This window comes from Pelodiscus sinensis, chromosome 5 (genome assembly GCF_049634645.1).
Source record: "Pelodiscus sinensis isolate JC-2024 chromosome 5, ASM4963464v1, whole genome shotgun sequence".
NCBI lineage: Eukaryota > Metazoa > Chordata > Testudines > Trionychidae > Pelodiscus > Pelodiscus sinensis.
The window spans coordinates 40,481,453-40,494,383 of record NC_134715.1 but is presented as its reverse complement, the minus strand read 5'-3'; the positions used below and the strand labels follow the sequence as shown (position 1 = coordinate 40,494,383).

Here is a 12,931-nt window from a genome sequence, read left to right as displayed (position 1 = left end):
TGGCCAAAGAGAATGCTTGAATGCACTATATAATTCCAAAAACATAACATGCTTGGAAAAAGCTTTGGAAGCCATGCTCACACAGTATGTGTGTGTGTACATCTGTTGAACCCAAGTTTGTGCACGTCAGATTATTAGAATCACAGTAATCAGATGCCTATCCATATCTGTACGTTAAGTGTGAATACATGAAAACTGGTGTAAATGTAAAATTTTTAAGAGCAAGTTTCTAGGGCTAATTTTTGACCCTGACTATGTGCACCATATATTTTTAATCTTTTCAAACAGAAGTCACATAAATCTCTTAAAAAACGTCCCCCCCAGTAACGAGAATTGGATAGTCTTTTAGCTGTGCCATTGCATGCAGTCGCAGCTCTTCTCTGTGAAAGAAGTTTTGGGATGTTGGTGCTTGAGCTAGCTGATTGGCAGCACAGTTGAGTATTTTAGGAATTTTGTACTGTAATTTTAATTTTTCAAAGGGATTGGAAGAGAAATTTGCATCTGAGAATTTTCACATGATTGCCCCACTCTAGCAAAATGCCTAGATTTAACCTTGATTTGAGAATGAGAGTATGAATCTAAAATAAACTTTTAAAAAAAAGTTACTGTATGTGTGATTGACAAGAGAGGCTTAGAATAGAAGATATGTCTATGAGTTAACTATCACATGGCCATTGTAACATTGTAATCATGATTTATGGTAGGGGTTGGTGAACTTTCTGAAGTGGTGTATCAAGATTTAACCCTCCGCCTGGGCTGCGCAGCTCTCCTGAGAGGGGGTGAGAGGCTCTCTCCAACGCGTGCCCTGCTTGGTCTCCTGCCGTGGGCTCCACTCCAGCTTTTCCTGTGGGGAGGGGAGGAGAAATGTGCTTCCCCACAAGCTGGAACTGGTGCACAGCCTCGGGGCTTCTCCCACTGCAGGAAGCCAGTGCTGGTTCCAATCTTGTGGGGTGCACGATGCTGGTCACCAGCATGGGCTCCCAGTTGTGGGTGGAGGGGGTGGGAGTGGGGGGAACGAGGGGAGCCAGTTCATTACGCATGCCACTAAAAATCATCTTGCGTGCCACTTATAGCATGCATGCCATTTATAGCATGCCAACCCCCTGATTTATGGTTTAAGACTGAAATCAAGAAAATCCAATTGTTGGAAAGTACATTTGACAAAAGATTTTTATCAAATATATACTGACAATAAAGTACCATAAAGGTGCAACTTTCTCAGTGAACTGCTTGTAGAGGGAGCTGGTTCACTCATAATATCTCCCAAGTCCTCTGGAAACACAGAACTTCAGACAGAGCTTCTTTTATTTATAATTATCGAAGAAATCAATAGTTTAAACACTAAAAATACTCCTAAAACTTCAGTCACAGTTTGATTGAAAAGACGTATAGAAAAAATACCACCCCATAATATAGTTTAGTATGTAATTAAGTATATTTTCTTCAGAGACGATAGCTCACTCTGTCTTTTAGCACAGCAAGGTGTTTTCTGCAAATCACCTGCAGCAATGGAAATTTCACAGGTCTGGTAGTGTTGGTGTCTATAATGTCGTTGGTTTCGGATTGCGCCATCATTAGAAATGTTCCACTGGTTTTCGATGAGGTGAATCTTTAGTCTTGAGTCATAATTTAAACACATTTCCTCTGAAATAGTAGACTGAACTAAATAAACTTTTTTACTGCCAATGACAAATTTTATACAACTGAAGAATGTTTTTGCATTCACAGGATTTATATCCAACACTTCCTTTTGGGACAGGGATACTCTCCAATTACCTAGAATGTTCTTTCAGTTGGCTTTCAGGTTAAAAACACCCAAATAGTTATGATCAGAGAGGGAATACTTTTTATGTTTTTGTAGCAAATAAGAGAAAATCATCTTTTCATGTTTCCATCTAAAGAGAGAACCATTCTATTAGAAGACTATTAATGAACTATGGTTCCATGATTCTTATTTATTAGATGAATATGAAAGAGGTGGGGGAAAGGGGAGATTCTGATCCACTGTGAAAAGAGAAGGAGCTGGGTGTCACATTAGATTATCTGGCGTGCCCAATCTAATTTGAAGTGTGATGGGAAAGGAATTTTTCTCAATGTGTAAGAGAGGCCATTGCTGAATCCTGGAATGAGTGTCTCTTTAAAACTAAAAGACCTCAGATTCTTGAATCACTATACTGAAGTCTGCTGGATGTTGGGTGAAAAATAACATTTTTTAGACCAAAACTTTTCACTTCAGCCTTTTCTTCCCCATCCCAGGTAGGGGCCTTCTCTCCCTCACCTCACCTCTGGCAGGAGCCTTTTCTCCCCTACCCTCGCATCTGGCAGGGGCCGTCTTCTCTGCCCTCATGTCCGGTGGGGCTTTCTCCCTCTTCCCCGCTCTGGCCAAGGGCTGGGAGGGTAGTGTTTGGGGTAGAGGAGCCATGTACCCTGTCCAGTGGCCAGCAAGATGGCATGCTCCAGCCTCAGCTGGTCATCTCTTGGTAGAGTGACTGCAGTGGTCACCCTGCAGTATAGCGTCCCTCTGAACAGCTCCCTCCCATTCCGTGTTATGGAAAACAATATCATTCCAGGCACTTCCCATTATCCTGGCAAAACCAAACCCTCACCTTGCTTTAAGTTAGGAGAAGAGGAAGCTGTGTATCACATTTGGTGGTCCTAGCTCTTACCATTTTGGAGGAGTTCTTGAACAAACAGACTCACGGAGGGTATGTCTACACTACCCCGCTAGTTCGAACTAGCGGGGTAATGTATGCATACCGAACGTGCAAATGAAGCCCGGGATTTGAATTTCCCGGGCTTCATTTGCATAAGCCGGCCGGCGCCATTTTTAAATGCCGGCTTGTTCGAACCCCGTGCCGCGCGGCTACACGCGGCACGGGCTAGGTAGTTCGAACTAGCAAACCATTCCGAACTATCTGTACGCCTCGTTCTATCTTGCTAGTTCGAACTATCTAGCCCGTGCCGCGTGTAGCCGCGCGGCACGGGGTTCGAACAAGCCGGCATTTAAAAATGGCGCTGGCCGGCTTATGCAAATGAAGCCCGGTAAATTCAAATCCCGGGCTTCATTTGCACGTTCGGTATGCATACATTACCCCGCTAGTTCGAACTAGCGGGGTAGTGTAGACATACCCAGAGAGAGGAGCAGATACACATTTCTAAAATATATATAGAGGTTACCTCTGATTCATTGTTAATATTTTTCTGCCACTGAACTGATTTGAGAATGCTATTCAGAAAATGAAAGCTTATGGTGGATAGATATGAAATACTTCTCAAACCAGTTAAGTGGCAATTGACCAAAGGCAACTGACCATCTTGCAAAACTGACTGGTGATGTAGATTTGTAACCAGGAAGGCAGTTTGTTTACTTTGATCATGGTGTCTGAGCATGGGTTTTATTAGCAGAATCCTCTGTGGTGTGTATAAGTGGTTTTTAGCAAGTAAATTTTTCTGTTGATTCCATTCTTCCATTTCCTTTTTTTTGGGCAGAAACAGATGGATTTGATTTTCTCACACTTTCTATTAGCTGAGAATAACAACTCTTAAATCAATGCTAAGGAGGTGAAAAGACAATGACAAAAAATATGCCAACATCTGTAACCACGTGAACAATGAAATGCAGAACTAAGACCTGACATGCAGAATAACTAAAACTAACAGATAATTTATTAACTAAATCTCATCCTGAGACAAACCCTCAGCTATTATACTGTATAGGCTGAACACTACGTGTCTGATAAATTTTCTGCTACCAAGTGAAGCAAGTATGTGTGGTTAGGCTTTTTGTTTCATTACTGCCTTGGCCGGACATGGCTGACCATAAGTGCTGACTTCTAACTTTTGTTTGGTTGGGCTGAAGAAGGGAAATGAACCCATCACACAATCTCCCAGAAACTGGATAGGAAGGGAAAAAAGAGCAAAGTTCATCTAAAAGTCTCACACCTCCATTCTAGCGTGGGGAAATTGCTAACACTCTTGCTAGATGGTGTTGACAGAAGAAATAGGATACCACCAGTCTAACTCCAGGTAGGCTTTTACAATGAAGGGGTTAAAACACTTATTTCATCATTGGCACTGTGCATAGGAAAAGAAATACCCACAGATTAGAACAATAAGCAAATGGATAAATCAAAATATTTGCTTTTAGCAAATGCCTAATCTGTGAAGTGGGAGAGCTGAGAGAATGTAAGCATCCACTTCCCAATCATCCAGCCTTAGGAAGTAGGGAATATATATATTTAGCTCTATATGCTTTATGGGCCAAATCCAGCCATTTGATAGACCCACACAAACCTCATTGGGGTATGTGGGTATAACAGAAAGCTGAATTTGGCCTATAATGTGTAACTGTGAAGTTTAGCTGTCAGCGCCTGACCTGAGGCTTTTAGCAGATCTTTTGTGTGTAATTTTTTTATGTAATGAAATGTGTCCTACACATGCTTATGCTGCGCATATGCAAAATTAATTTGCCACTGCTCCAACATCTTTGTTGTGGAGTGATTTTCATTAGGTGAAAGTAGAGGTGTTTTTATTCTCAGATATCCTCCAGGTTCACACCCACACACTTTTTTGGTTCCTTCCTTCCTTCACCCTTCACCTCCACCCCATTTGCTGTAGGAGGCTCTCTCTTTCTCTCTCTGCCTACAGGGCCCATCAACACTAAATGGAATGTTGGCTGGGGAAACTTCTTCTGTGATGTGAGGTCTTCTCCCTTTATCTCACTCGGGTCCTGTGTGTGCTTCTTCCATGCATTCCTAGCTCCTTCTTACTCCACTTGGATACCTTTCAATCTGCTAGCACTAGATCAATTGGTTGAGTGACTACCTATGATCCTTTCCTCTTATATCATCCAGCAATTACTCCTTTCTGGGGTATTCATGAACATGTGGGACTTGCTTACTTTGATATCTATCCCTAGCCATCTGTCTCCATTTTAAAATGTCACTGACTGTTTTTCTCCAAGATGACTTTTGCATCCTTACTTGTTGATCCCATGCGTACTTTTCCCACTCTGCCTTTTTCTGTTTAGATGTCTAGGCCAGGATATTAAAAAAAAAAATAGAATGAGGTTTCTAAGTATTTATTTGGCCACTTAAATAATGGACTGATTTTTCAAAAGTGCTGAGTAAATAGCTCTCATGGAAGCTCTGATACTGTGATAAGGGGTATGGTATATAAGAAACCAGCTAGATAGAGAGTATGATGGGGCAGAACTCTGGTTTATTTAAAATGCTCAGTCCTTCAATAAATCACCCTACTTCTAGATGTACTAAGTGAATGGCTACTATTCTCAACTTTCCAAAGCAATGAAGCAGTCTCTCTCATACCACATCTATTCCTATCAGTTACTCACCTTTAGCGTGTTCCTCTGATTATAAAATATTAATTCCCAGCTCCTACATTCAGTATGTGTACCCAATGAACTGTGACAGAAAACAGTGATAACAGCCACCACAGACCTGTCTTCTTCCATATTGTGGTGATATGTACTACAAACATGTCTAGTCTACCAAGTTATACAATACATGTTAATACAAACATGTCTACCAAATTATAGTAATAATGTAATTTAGTCCTTGTCCTTTTCCACACTGTCTTGGGTTTTTGTTATTTTGGCAAGAATGCTTGTAAACTCTCAAAGGCTGAAGAGTTCATTTTGAAAGCAGACAAACTGAATTAGGAAATGTAAACTGAGGAATTTCTGTGGAAATCTAATGCTAAACAAATTCTACTTTCTCCACCCAGAGTGATTGTGAGGATGCTCTCAGGGTTTCATCATAATGCAGGTTTTCAGTCTTTCAGCTGAAGACAGATATTCTAGCAAACAAAGAGCTCACATTTTGATAAGGTCTTGTATACTGATGTCTATAGAAAACACTTGACTTTGCTGTGGAGATAACATTCTTTGGGGATGGATAAACCATTAAAGCTATTCTTTTTGGGGCTTTCATTGGAAAGATTTGATCTATATTTTACTTTATGCTTGGGGCCATATTTTTCTGTGACCTAAGTGGCACTATGAAAGTCTTGGGTATAGTTGCAAAATGTGGCTTCATTGACATGGCCAGATGATGCCCATAGCTTGAAGGGTAGGAGGAACAGGATGGCATATTTTATAGTGGAGATGGATGTAAAATATTTAAATAGCTTTTTGGCTTTTTGTTTTGTTTTTCCTGCTGTTTTTAATAGCCTCATTCATTACAATTCTTATGATGCTGGGAGCTTTTTGTGAAATGGGTTTTTGTGTGTGTCCCATGGATAGGAGAATGATGTATTTGAAGATTGTTTTCAGGAGCAAAAGAAACAAATGTATCCTGAATGGCTAGTCTTCTCTATTTGTTTAAGTACAAACTGAATGCTACATTAAAAGAACATTATTAAGGTTGCAAAGCAAAGCGTTCATAAGTTAGGAAATGTCAGAATGAAGGTTACCTCTGTAATGTAAATTTGGCCTCTTCATGTATATGCATTATCAAAGCAGTCTTTCATTACACAATTATGTACCATTTTAGTTGGGGAACTCTAAGAAATCTGTACAGAGCATGTGCAAATTGAGATTTTTTTTTAAAAGGTTTTGGCAAATTAGGGTGGGTTTTCTTGGGCACGTCTCTAACACAAAGGCCACATCCCTCCCTGTCACGTTTTAAGTGCCAGCTCCAAAGCATGGATGTACTCAAACATTTCAAAGATCATTTTGCAAAAAGAACACATTGTACCTGGAAGTGATTGTGACACTTAGATTGAAAATTTTTAAATAGTCATCCTAAGTCAGATACCAAAAAGAGAAAGGGACATGTCTAATATTGGGAAGAGACAGGCAGCATTAATATACAGCATGACCAGTCCTATCTAAATTAAAAATTAAAAAGCAAAATGTCTCAAAAGAAGACTAAAGGACATCCAGGATGCATGTCAATGTCTTTTTCCAGTAGACTGACGGATACAGCCCCTTTTTGTGGTTAAATAATCTATGGCAATTGTAAAATAGGGTATGCTTCATCAAAGATCTTTGTTTCTATTAACGCTTTTATCTGCCCACTCTGAGGATGCAGGAAATATGGGCCACACTATAAATCCATGAGCCTGGAACACAGAAAGCTATGAACACAAATATTTTGATAAATACTAAGTACTATCAAGTACTGCTGTGAAATTCTGTAGTGTAACATTAGTCCTCAGCTTTCCTGCAGATAAATGAAATGTCAGTGGTACAAAAGAAGAAAAGTCTCCTTGTCAACCCCAGTTTAAAGGTAGTCAACTTAGTCTTTTGAGTATAGGGGAATATTGTTATTTAGTCCTTTATGGGAAAGACAGTTTCAAGTAAATCCAAATTAAAGGAGAATGACAAATGCTGGAAAGTGCTACAAGGACACCAGACTTGCTTGTTCCTTACCCCCTCTTCCACCCTACAGGTATATACGAAAATGTATATATACTATATATACACAAGACTTCATGACATCAAAGAATCTAGTTCTGTTGCTTGGGTAATCTATAAGATTATATTGACCATAACATAGCAAGCGCATGCCAGACACTTGAACCCTGAAAAGGAGTCAGTCATAGGCCATGCCATATTTAAACACAGCTAGTAGTGTAGTTAGCAGCCAGCATGTATTTGAACAAATATGCATTGTTGTTACAATTGAAACCACATGCTGAGTAATATAACATAGGTGCAACTTGCTTGAGAATGTGTGGACAGTTGGAAACGTAAATGTATTTTTTTATTTATGTTATGTCTGTGTGTCTCAGGACTCCCTTACTCTGTTTTCTTAGTGAAACTCATACCGATCAGCCACACAGGATTGATGAAGCAGGGCACTGATTGACCAGGCCTGTTCCAGCTTCAGGGATTATGGAAGAATTGGATCTGAACTTTCTTACGGGTTCACCAAGCATAAGATTTCAGCTACCGCAAGAAGTCGTCAAGGAGTATTTTATATTAACCCACCTCAGACCTGAGCTTACCTATGGGGCTAAACCACAGCTTGCTGAGCCAAGTGTGTCTGAATACAAACTCATTTCAGTGACTGTTTATTACTCTATGGAAAATGTCAGCTGTATAAGATTCTATTGAGAGATCACCACCGAACTAAACTTTTCATGCTTCATTTAGTTTGAAATAACACATGCTCTTTCCTCCAAGTTTAAGGTCTTCGGAGACAGTGCATCAATCCCTTGTTTATTGAATTCAGGTTAAATGCATTTTGAATTTTCGTCATAGAATAAGCAAAATGAGATGTAGAAAGCAAGGGTATGATTGATTTATTTAATTATTCTTTTATTCTGTAAACATTAATGGTGCAGAAGCTCTCTCACAGATAACCTTTACAAGAACAAACACAAGGCTTTTTACCACAGACCTGTCAGGGTGGATGCCTCTGTGGACTGTCAGTCTGTGGGGGCAGGGAGTTATTGTTTCTTTATAAATACCTGTAAGACAGGTCTCATACTGCAGTGCTATACAAATAAATAACAATAATAATAATTAAACAGAACTGTCACTGATTTCAAAAGTAATGAGAGAGACAAGGCTTTCTGCCCTGGGAGTTCAATGTTTTGTCTGTGTCTCTGTGTGTGTGGTAGTAGCGGGAACATCTGTGTATTGGACTTGCAGATGGAGTGGAATGGAATTTTCCTCCTCAGAAAAAGTATTGGGCTGTGTCTAGACTAGCAAGTTTTTCCGCAAAATCATCTGCTTTTGTGGAAAAACTTGTCAGCTGTCTACACTGGCCGCTTGAATTTCCGCAAAAGCACTGACGATCTCATGTAAGATTGTCAGTGCTTTTGCGGAAATACTATGCTGCTCCCATTCGGGCAAAAGTCTTTTTCCGAAAAACTTTTGCGCAAAAGGGCCAGTGTAGACAGCAGAGATTTGTTTTCCGCAAAAAAGCCCCGATCGCGAAAATGGCGATCGGGGCTTTTTCGCAAAAAAGCGCGTCTAGATTGGTCACGGACGCTTTTCCGCAAAAAGTGCTTTTGCGGAAAAGCTTCCTGCCAATCTAGACGCGCTTTTCCGAAAATGCTTTTAACGGAAAACTTTTCTGTTAAAAGCATTTCTGGAAAATCATGCCAGTGTAGACGTAGCCTTGATGTTGTTATAAGTACCATTCTAGCTTGGCTGGCAAGACAGCAAGAGGACAACATTGCTCATGCTAGTCCACTTGGCATGAATTACACCTGCTGGAACTGTATACAAGACTAAACACCCAGCTGAACTATTATCCCCTTGGTTGCAGCATTTTGAGTTGATGAGAGGGCAGTGATGTGGCTTTTAAGAGCCCAGTGAGAGAGGATGATTATAGTGGTCAGGGCTGGAGTTTTCTCATTGTGGGGACCACACACACTGTTGGGTCAACTTTATTGTGTTTTTGGCTCCACAAATGTTTTTCTAGTTATACATTTGAAAACAAGCTAGCACAGTCCAGTGATTGAATACTGGCCATTGATTCAGAGAGTGAGCATGCGACTTGCCTTTAAACCAAATGAACCTCATGTTAACAATACCTCTTTCTGTTCTTTTTCACAGCTGAGTTATCCCATTCCTTCTACATCTTCCTGGGCTGCAACCTTTGCACTCACACGGTCACAAATCTAGGGGGAAGGTAACTGGAGATTTGCTTTCTCAGAGTGCTACCACCATTAAGGTGAGTTTGATGTGTTGATGTATCAGAATCCCTGTAGTTTTGGCATGTTAAGTGTGTTACTTGAACAATATCCCTCTTTGGGAAGAGGATTCTTAACTTCTAGAAAAATATGGTAGTGATTATTATTAGTTATGGACAGTGGCATAAGGAAGCCACAATGACCTGATTTAACGAGTGAAGAGGAAAATTAACCAAGTGAAATTGAGTGAGAATGGGTTTATAGCTGAGGCTTTGATTCTAAATGTTGGCTTTAGGATTCCACTATTCCCTGTAACTGAGAATGAAAGTTTAAAGTATTAGTGTTGTTTCACAAGTTAAAAGACAACTGGCTTGTTTAGTTTCCCTATGCTCAAACCAAAACTTGAGATCACCTGAAGATTAATCACCTTATAAGTTTGAAAGAAATGTCAGTATTACACACAGTTGCAAAACCAGGGAGATAGAGTAATGCTAAAGACTAAGAATTATAGAACTTCTATCCTTTATGAAGATTGTCGGAGAACTAATATGTAAGTACCACTTTACTTCTGAAAGTATAAATAGCAAATGGATAGTGAGTAATTGGTGACAGTGTGCCCTGTTGAGCAGTGACCTTCAACCTATGGCTTATAAATCTCACCGGGCTCTTTGCTGTCCTAATTTTGGTCCTTATGAGCTTCCACCAAGTATCTCATTAGCTTGAGGATGCTGCTCATTGTACTTGCTCCATGCAGAATGAGATGAGCACTGAAAAGCCTTGTTATACACACTTTAAACAGATTGCTGAGCAAATAGGTATGATGGTATATATAATCCTACCCTCCAGGATAGTGGAAACCATGTCCAGAATGGGGAAGAGAAGAGACAAGATACCACATTTCTTCCCAAGTAGTTAAGATTGGGGGAGAAGAGGGAATGCAGATTCTATATTGGCAGTATTTTTACACGTCCTCCCTTCCCATATCTGTATATTATTTCCAGTTCAAGAGTGCAGTGGAGATTTTTTCAGGATACTTGGCTGTGTTTTCTGGGCTTTGTTTAGCTGATAGACAGAAGTCATGCTGTTATGCTTTTGTCACTGGTCAACTAAAGGGTAGGGAGAGGAACAGAGTTACTGTTTGTCAAGTAATTACAGTATACTTGGCACTCTGTGCAAAGCACAGATAGCAAGGCAGTATCTGCCCTGGAGAAGTCTAGTTTATAAAAGGTCACAGAAAGACAAGTTGCACAGGGTGATCCAAAGAAAGGGGTTATATTAGATATTTTTAATTCCTTAATTTATTATTTTTCTTTTGCACATACTTGTGGGATTTTCAGAAAAAGTGAGCCTTTGGCAAGGACTTGAAAGAACAGAAATTAAAGGTTTGCGGACTGGGATAGTGTGGTGTGATAAGGCAGCACAAAAGGAGGCATGAAGACATTAGTGAGAGAGGGAAACAAAATGGTGCAGAGGCAGATATTACTGGAATGAAGGAGACAACGTGGGAATGTTGTAGGAAACAACAGGTGTGGTATAGGCTAGGACTGAGATATGCAGAAACTTGAAGAGGAGGATGAGATGTTTTCATTAAATTTGGTGGACAGGAGAAATCAATTGAACAGTTCAGAGAAAGGAACAACATGATGTAATTTATGGCCAAGAAAGAGAATTTTGGTTGCAGCATTTTGAATTGATGAGAAGGCAGTGATGAGTCCTGAGAGAAGGAGAATACAGTGGTCCGGCCTGGAGATGGCAAGGCATGGTTGAATACTTTAGCTATTGAGATGGGAGAAAAAGTTGTATTTTTGGAAGAAGTGACAAAATATACTGTCTAGCTATCTGTGGTGAGCAGAGGGAATAGTCAAAGGAGATACCAAGATTATGAATTCTAGATAGGAGAAAGGTAGTGCTGTCAACAGCCAGAGAAAATGAAGAAGAAAGGAAAAAATAACTAGCTTAGTTTTAGACATGTTGACATTGAGCTGTGGAGGGGCCATCCAAGATGGTATGTCACACAGACCATTAGGGAAGGAGAAGTATAAATATGAATTTTTAACAACATGAGAGATGGGGTGAGTGTAAAGGATGAAGAAAAGGGGAGTCCAAGACAGAAAACTCTGGGCATCTCCCACAGATAGACAAGGATTTGACAAAAGAGACTGAAAAAAGCTTTTGGTTGGGTTTCAGTAGTAGTCATTTCAACTGCTGCTGTCCTATCCAGTTAAAAATAATCTAGTTCGTAAATTAGTTCTTGCTCAAAATTGACATGTGCCTTTTGTTCTTTTGTTCTTTCATTCTCCCTCTGTTAATTCAGATCAAGTGCAACAGAAATGTACATATTTGTAGGGCTGTCAAATGTTTTAAAAATTACATCAGTCACGAGATTAAAAATAGTTGTGATTAATTGCAGTTTTAATCAAGTTGTTACAATAGAATACTAATTATTTAATAAATATTCAAATATTTTGATGTATTTTTACATTTTCAAATATATTGTTTTGTATTACAATGAAGAATACAAAGTATATAAAGCTTACCTTATATTATTTTTATTACAAATCATTGTACTGTTAAAAAGATAAATAGTATTTTTCAATTGACCTCACACAAGAACTGCAGAGCAGCCAGTTTATCATGAAAGTTCAACTGAGGCCAGGTGTACACTAGACCCTGCAGGCTCAGCTTATGGCACACAACTCCAGTTTCATAGAATACATAGGTGGAGTCGGCTTACATTAAGCTGAACTTGGTGGTGTCTTTATAGCGAAAGGCCAATGGGAACAAGTGCTCCCATTGGTTTCCCTTATTTCTCACAAGAACAGGAGCACTGAATGCTGTCAGGGTACCTTCTGAGTTCAATTTAGCCGGTCTTAACTAGACTGGCTAAATTGAACTCTGGAAGATCTATCACGGCAGTGGCAATCTTCTGCCGAGTGAATTGTTTTAAAAAACAAAATAGTGTAAAATTTTAGAACCTACAAGTTGAAGCATGAAGAGGTATATGAATGTTTAGTATACATAGCACATAAATACTTTGCAATGTTGGCTACACTGCTGCTATGTAAATGCCTGCTTTCATTTCCAGGTGACATGTAAATAAGTAATAGGTAGCATTATTTCTGATAAACAGAAACAAACTTGCTTGTTTTAGTGATTGGCTGAACAAGAAGTAGGACTGACTGGACTTTTAGACTCTAAAGTTTTGTTGTCGAGTGCAGTTATGTTAAAATAATTCTACATTTGTAAATTGCACTTTTATGATAGAGATTGCTCTGCTGTACTTGTATGGAGTCAGTTATTGTAGAAAAATATCCAAAATATT

The 12,931-nt window shown here is 39.5% G+C and overlaps 1 long non-coding RNA gene across 1 annotated transcript in view; it reads left to right on the top strand.

Annotated features, from left to right (window-relative positions):
• LOC106732604 (uncharacterized) overlaps positions 1–12,931 on the top strand; it is a 332,750-nt gene that overhangs the window by 115,054 nt on the left and 204,765 nt on the right. The window contains exon 3 of the long non-coding RNA XR_001368840.3: positions 9,533–9,650. This is a non-coding gene — a long non-coding RNA (uncharacterized LOC106732604). The remainder of the gene's footprint in view (positions 1–9,532; positions 9,651–12,931) is intronic.